This window comes from Nannobrachium achirus, assembly GCF_963921795.1.
Source record: "Nannobrachium achirus genome assembly, chromosome: 6".
Classification (NCBI taxonomy): domain Eukaryota; kingdom Metazoa; phylum Chordata; class Actinopteri; order Myctophiformes; family Myctophidae; genus Nannobrachium; species Nannobrachium achirus.
The window spans coordinates 60,911,026-60,917,921 of NC_137815.1; the positions used below are offsets into that span (position 1 = coordinate 60,911,026).

General features: G+C 47.2%; 1 long non-coding RNA gene across 1 annotated transcript in view; it reads left to right on the forward strand.

Moving 5' to 3' along the window:
- The window catches only part of LOC308287553, a 142,084-nt gene that overhangs the window by 59,632 nt on the left and 75,556 nt on the right, over positions 1-6,896 (forward strand). Inside the window, exon 3 of the long non-coding RNA XR_013962143.1 lies at positions 5,691-5,734. This is a non-coding gene — a long non-coding RNA (uncharacterized lncRNA). The remainder of the gene's footprint in view (positions 1-5,690; positions 5,735-6,896) is intronic.

Below are 6,896 nucleotides of genomic sequence, written 5' to 3' on the forward strand. Positions count from 1 at the left end.
ATGGACGCTAGGGTACAAGTGCTTAATATAAAAAAAGTCACAAAGATTTGGAGGACCCCCTGTAGTAACTCTGAGCACCCCCTAGTGTCCCCTGTTGAAGACCCCTGCTCTACACCATATCTCTTAGGGTGAAAACACCCGACCTACAAGCTCACAACGTGTTGTGTTTGCGATGCATTGTGAGCTTGTGGATCTGCGATCTTCGCTATAGACGTTCACTTCATCATGGCATGCCCAGAGTATAGAGATGCTAGTGGTCCATGTGGTTGACAGACTGCTTCGGTGTCTGGACTGCATCCACATTGTGTTGTTTGGGGGATCCCGGCTAGTTAGCAATCTAATGAGCTTTACAAGCCAAACAAAGAGGGGATGATCTGAGGGAGTCTCTGGAGGGAGCTACTTACTGTCACAAATGCCTCTCCAGTCGAGTCCACGTATTTCCTCCCCTCCGTATCGATTCATGCCCTCATTGGTTATGCTCGGCTCGCCTTTGCGGGTGTAATCAGCTAAATGTAGCCTCTGCTTTTCTTATTATTACCTGGATGTGGATGCTTAACACTGATTCTTTTTTCCCTTCTCCTTCCCCTTCAAGGACAAACGGTGTGTGTGTGTGTAGGGGAAGGCTGATCCCGTGCGAAGTCCCCGAGCTCTCGCCGAGCAGTCGATCCCCTTTCAGCACCAGCTGTTCTCTCAGATACACCAGGCCCGCACTGAAATTCTCTTAATATAATTCCGGGGGGCTCAGGAGAATAGCGCAAAAACAAGCGTGCCAGCCGAGGAGAGAGCGCTGAATTTTTCATCAGCGGGCCTCAACTCGCTGAGTTAGTGGGCAGCGCTCTCATTCATGAGCAGATGTTACACTCTGCAGTTAATGTGAACTTACTGGCCTCTCTGCCATCGGCTGCAAGGACGTTGGCAGCGACCTGGCATCTGAGAATTACTCCTGGTAAAAAAGGTGTGGGCAACGGAAAAGCGTAGCCCCGGCCCCCTTTTTTAGCCACTTCCAAGCCCAGGAGCTTGGAGCACCGGACAGGGGGGGGGGGGGGGGGGTGGCACTGACAGCCCATCCGTCTTCAGGCCGACAGTGATGAAACGCTCGCCACGGTTTGCTGGGGGAATATATAGCTATAGTGGAATTCCTGTTCAGACAATTTCCAACAAGTTTATCATACATTTCTTTTTTTACCGATAACGCTAGTAAAGCACTAAAACCACGCCACTCGGCAGGTGAACGCGTGTGCGCGTGAACGATAAGTTCTAGAATCTGCACAAATAGTAATCTTAAAAAGTCCTTACCAAAAAAAATCGGTGCCATGGCATTTGTCATTAGTCCGAAGGTTCATTAGTCCGAATTTGTTAAGAATACTATGCCTAACTCTAACCCTAACCCTAACATTAACCTCAGTAACCCTAACTAAATTCGGACTAATGAACCTTCGGACTAATGAACTTTCGGACTTATGGGCAGTCCCCAATAATTCTTCACCAATGTGTTTGTAAAGGTCTCCAGTAACACATCTCACAAAGAATGAAATTCTGTGTCCCTAGGAGAATCCGTTACAGCTTTCAACTTTCCAACTTTCAGCAGCTGTAACGGATTCTCCTAGGGAAAGTGAATTTCAGTGAGATGTGTTACTAGAGACCTTTACAAACACATTGGTGAAGACATCTTTCTGGTAAGGAATTTATTCCAGGATTTCACACTATTTCTGAAGATAATCCCCTTCCTAAAAGACCTCTTGTTGTTTGTATACATATATGGGGGTGGTGGTTTAACGCGGAAGAAGAGCTCGTTTCGATACCCTTGAAAGAGGAAATTCATAAAAGTGCAGGCACCTGTGATGGGAGGAATAACTGTTTGGCCCCGGCCAGGCTATGGCCGATGCCAGCTGGTGCTGTGGTCAGCCTGGTGGGTTGTATTCTCTCACCAGCCGGGTAGTTTTAAGGCATCTGCACGCCAAGAGCTGTTCAGACCAGGGGGGTGCGGGTTTGATGTGGCCTTACAGATCGGTCATACTTTGCTACCAATTAAGCCATTCAGAACGGGCATGCGTTGTTGCGTATTATTATTTTGTGCTTTAACTTTTGAAAAATAGCAGATATACAAGCTCACAGCGTGGCACCGAGTGCCGCGCTGCGAGCTTGTAGATCTGCTATTTTTGAAAATTAGAATTTTAACCCGATTCTATAAGTGTCTTTTGAATCCTTCTAAGGTTTTTGAAAAACCTACATGTATGTTTATATGTCAGCAATCTGGCTAGCCATCGTCAAAGAAAAGGTCCTTTTCGCTTAACTGGAGCTCAGTTAGTCTGTTCTTGAGAGACTACTATGTCAGTGGTTCTTGAAGGTCCCCCAAAATGATATGCATTTGTCCACGGACCCCCATCTCAAAATATTTAGTTCCAGGGACCCCCCAGAAGCAAAATCTGAGTTACAAATGTTCGCTTAAAAAAATACATATATTCAAAGATTTGCAGACATTTTCGTGACTTTTTCAAAAAATAGCAGATCTACAAGCTCGCAGCGTGGCACTCGGTGCCGCGCTGTGAGCTTGTATATCTGCTATTTTTCAATAGTTAAAGCGGTCAATAATTCTAGGCCAAAACGGGTTAAGTGAGGAAATGAACAACGTAAAGGCCTGTTAACGGCTCTGAGCGCGTACTGCACTGCACTGTACGTGACTGAAAGTTTAGCAAGCAACATTGCTTCCGTTGTGTGTAGAGAGAGAGAGAGAGAGAGAGAGAGAGAACGTCGTGACAGTTTTAAGTTGTACATGAGGGACTGAAACTGAGCTGGAATGACAAGCTCTTGTTTCCTCCGCACACGACACACGCTGCCTCATTTTCACTTTTCTAATTGGTCGTTTTCAGGTTGGCTTTACGAGAGCAAAGCTAATTAGCGTTTCTAAATTCAGCAAAGAAAGAAAAAAAGGAGGGAAAAAAAAAGTCAGGCGGCGTGATTGTTCTGGTTTCCTCTCCCGTGTCACAGGCTGTGCTCGACAATAAAATAAGAGACTCTAATCATTTTCAAATTGTTGCTTATTTTTAAACCCCAGCGGGGCCCTGAATGTCACTCCTCCTTTGCTCTCTTGGCATTTTGTTTGGCAGGGGTCAGGGCACAGCGGTTGCCCTCTCTCTCTCTCGCCTGCGTGTCTCCCTTCTTTTGTGATTCGTGGGAAGTTTGGGCTCTTGGTGGGGCTCTCCGGTGGCGGCGGGGGAAAAAAAAACACAATGCGTGGTGGTGTTTTTAGGTGGGGTTTGTTTCTGTGTGCTTTGATTGGGAACGTCCTGCTGACAGCATCGGCCCAGGCTGAGTGAGTTTACAGTAGCTCTGACATCGCCCCGCTACCTTTATTCAGAGGAGCTCCAGCTGCAGCGAGCCCTCAGGAAGCCCTCGGCGCTGTGGCCCACACGGGCGTCACAAGGGGTAGGAAAGTGGGACTGAGTTACTGGGGCCCAAGGTGGAGGCTGGAGGGGCCCTAATAACTTTATCTATTGAAAAATAGCAGATATACAAGCTCACAGCGCGGCACCGAGTGCCGCGCTGCGAGCTTGTAGATCTGCTATTTTTGAAAAGTTGTGTGTGAAAATCTTTGAATATATGTATTTTTTTAAGCGAACATTTCTAACTCAAATTTTGCTTCTGGGGGGGTCCCTGGAACTAAATATTTTGAGATCGGGGTCCGTGGCCAAATACATATCATCTTGGGGGTCCTTGACATAGGTTTCTTAGGGCACACATTTTCACGATTTTTCAAAAATAGCAGATCTACAAGCTCACAGCGCGGCACTTGGTGCCGCCGCGCTGTGAGCTTGTATATCTGCTATTTTTTCAATAGTTAACATTCATGGGGGGCCCCACAGTGAATCCTTGTACCCAGGGCCCAGAATTTGGTGTGACGCCCCGGCCCTGGCCCACACGTGCGTCTGGCGGCCCACAAAAAGGGGGAGAGAGAGCGAGCGAAGCCCTGTTTGGGTTGGCAGACGCTCTCCCACTCGGGGAACTTTTGCTGCCTCTGCAGAAAGAGAGAAAAATAAAAGAAAAAGGGGGCCCAGTGGCGGCAGCAGCGCGGCCTCTGGTTGGAGCTATAGCTGTGATTCCAGGGGCAGGATGGGACTTTTTTTTCCCACCTCGATCGCCTCCCTTACAGGAAACACATTTTGCCGTTTCTTCCCTCCGCGAGGGAAGGAGGTGTAGCCGAGGGGGCACGGGGTAAGAGGTGGTGGCTGCAGAGAGACAGGCCTCGGGACAGGCAGGGGTGTCGCACCAAATTCTGGGCCCTGCAGGGTACAAGGATTCACTCACATTTTGTGCTTTAGCTATTGGAAAATAGCAGATGTACAGGCTCACAGCTTGTAGATCTGCTATTTCTGCTATTTAAAAAAAAATCGTGAACATATTTCAATATTTCAATATTTTTTGAAAAACCTATGTTTCTACTGTATGTCAGTGGTGCTCAAACTTTTTCATTTGAAGGACCCCCAAAATGATATGTATTTGGCCACGGACCCCCATCTCGAAATATTTAGTTCCAGGGACCCCCCAGAAGCAAAATTTGAGTTACAAATGTTGGCTTAAAAAATACATATTCATTCAAATATTCACACACATTTTCATGACTTTTCAAAAATAGCAGATCTACAAGCTTGCAGTGCGGCACTCGGTGCCACGCTCTGAGCTTGTAGATCTGCTATTTTTCAATAGTTAAAGTATGAAATAATTCCAGGCCCCTCCACCTTGGGCCCTAGTAACCCAGTCCCACTTTTCCCCCCCTTGTGACGCCCCTGCACCAGAGGTCCAGTATAGGTACTGTGTCGCGGTGGTCATTTTAGACGGTTCAGTTCGATACTTCTGAGTGAAGCAGCTGTGTGAGATGGCTGCTCTGTTGGGGTGTTTAATTTATAGAACCAAGTTTATAGGTCACTTTAACAGCGTGCCGTAAAACTTGCACTATTTTTTATTTTTCCATCAACACCCGCGGGATTTGTCTTCGGAGGCCAGTAATTAAGAAACGCTTGATCTAAGGGTTAAGGAGGAAGAGTGTTTAAATGCAATTAGAGCAATGCTCCAAATCAATTTGAACTCAATTACAGTTTTCCGAATGTGTCATTATTTGTGCGATCATGGGAATTGTCTCGTTTGAGATGCTAAATATGTATCCAAAGATATTTAAAACGTAGGCGGTTGGGGGGGGAACCTACTTAATGTTGCCTTAATGAAGAAGAGTTTGAAAGTGACCTTCCACCCCCACCCCCCTTTCTGTTCACACTTTCTCCTCAGAGAGACGCACACGCGCGCACACACACACAATCACACACACACACACACACACACACACACACACACACACACACACACACACACACACACACACACACACGTGCACACTGTGGGTAAACTCTAAACGACTTTGCTGTTGCTCTTTCACAATAACGGGTGCTGGGTGGTGGTGGTGGTGGAAAAACTGAAGTAAACATTTTGCTATTCTATTAGTCACCTTGGTGTTTCAAAGAACTGCCACCGTTTCACTCTTAACCAACTCTTGTTTTCTCTTCCATTTCTCACCCTCACCCCCCCCCCCCCCCTCCCAATATCCCTGTCTCCTCTCTCTCTCTCTCTCTCTCTCTCTCTCTCTCTCTCTCTCTCTCTCTCTCTCTCTCTCTCTCTCTCTCTCTCCTGTGCCTCTCCAGCCAGGGGACTCCAGTGGTGACATCCTGTGGAGCCAGAGATCAAAGTAAGTGACTGGTGGCAGCAACTTCCCATATCAGTAACGGCAGCGACAAGCTGCTTCACTGTGCATATTATCACTACAGAGACTATTGTAGAGACCGCAGTGGTTCTCAACCTGTTGGTCGGGACCCCCAGGGGGGTCACCAAATTATTTTGGGGGTCCCCAGCTTAATGTGCAACATTGTTTTCTCACTCAACAGTAAACAAGCCAATATACATTTTAAGTGTATAGAGGGTATCTACACATTTCTAAAGTGACAATTGAAGGACTTTTTAATACCTCTGAAATGACAAATCAAACATTGGCCAAACTGTCAAATATTAGAGGCGACCTGGCTTTTGTCAATGAACCTAAGCACAACGGTGGGGGCCAGGGTGGGCAAGGAAGTAGGGAGCGCTTCACTGTGTTCACTTGGACCGCGCGGAGGTGCCGAAAGTTTTACTATTCTGTCCATAACGGCACATAACTCTGTAACGGCGCTTTCATGCGAGTCGGTTCATGCGACCGTCGCACCGCTCGATACGGCAACCCGCAGCATATGTCAATCACAAGGCCCTGAGCACAGACGCTGATTGGCTCTTCCACCTTTTTGGTTTGTGCAAAAGGCCCACCCAGTGCTTGGGGCCAGAGCGGTCTGCAGAATTCTCACGCCCGGGATGGTTTACCAGGCTACCTGGACCCCACTTTGAGAACTACTGGTATAATAGCTTAATAGAGCTCACACACAAACCTTGGTTGACACACTTCTACAGGAGACAACTGTTTTCTTTTTTTTTAAACAAATTCCCGCATCCCTTTTCAAACAAAAGGTCATTGTATGATTTTTTTTTATCAAAGGAGTCTGTAAATGCATGTAAATGTGAATGTTGCAAAATGATAAATGCCAGGTTTTGCATAGTAACCGGCGCCTTTTTCCGGAATGGCTCACCTCAGCAGTTCCTGATGCGGTTCTGTATTTACATCACTTTGAATAAATGCCGAAATGTTGACAGTGTGACAATGCACGGTTAATGCCAGGCCCAAACCTTCTCACTGTAGCGTCGGGCAGCACGCAAGGAGAGGAGACCCTGTGTTATTAGCCAGGGGCGTCGGGGGGGGGGGGGGGGGGGGGGGGGGAGTGGGACTGAGTTACTATAGGGCCCAATTATTTTATACTTTGGCTATT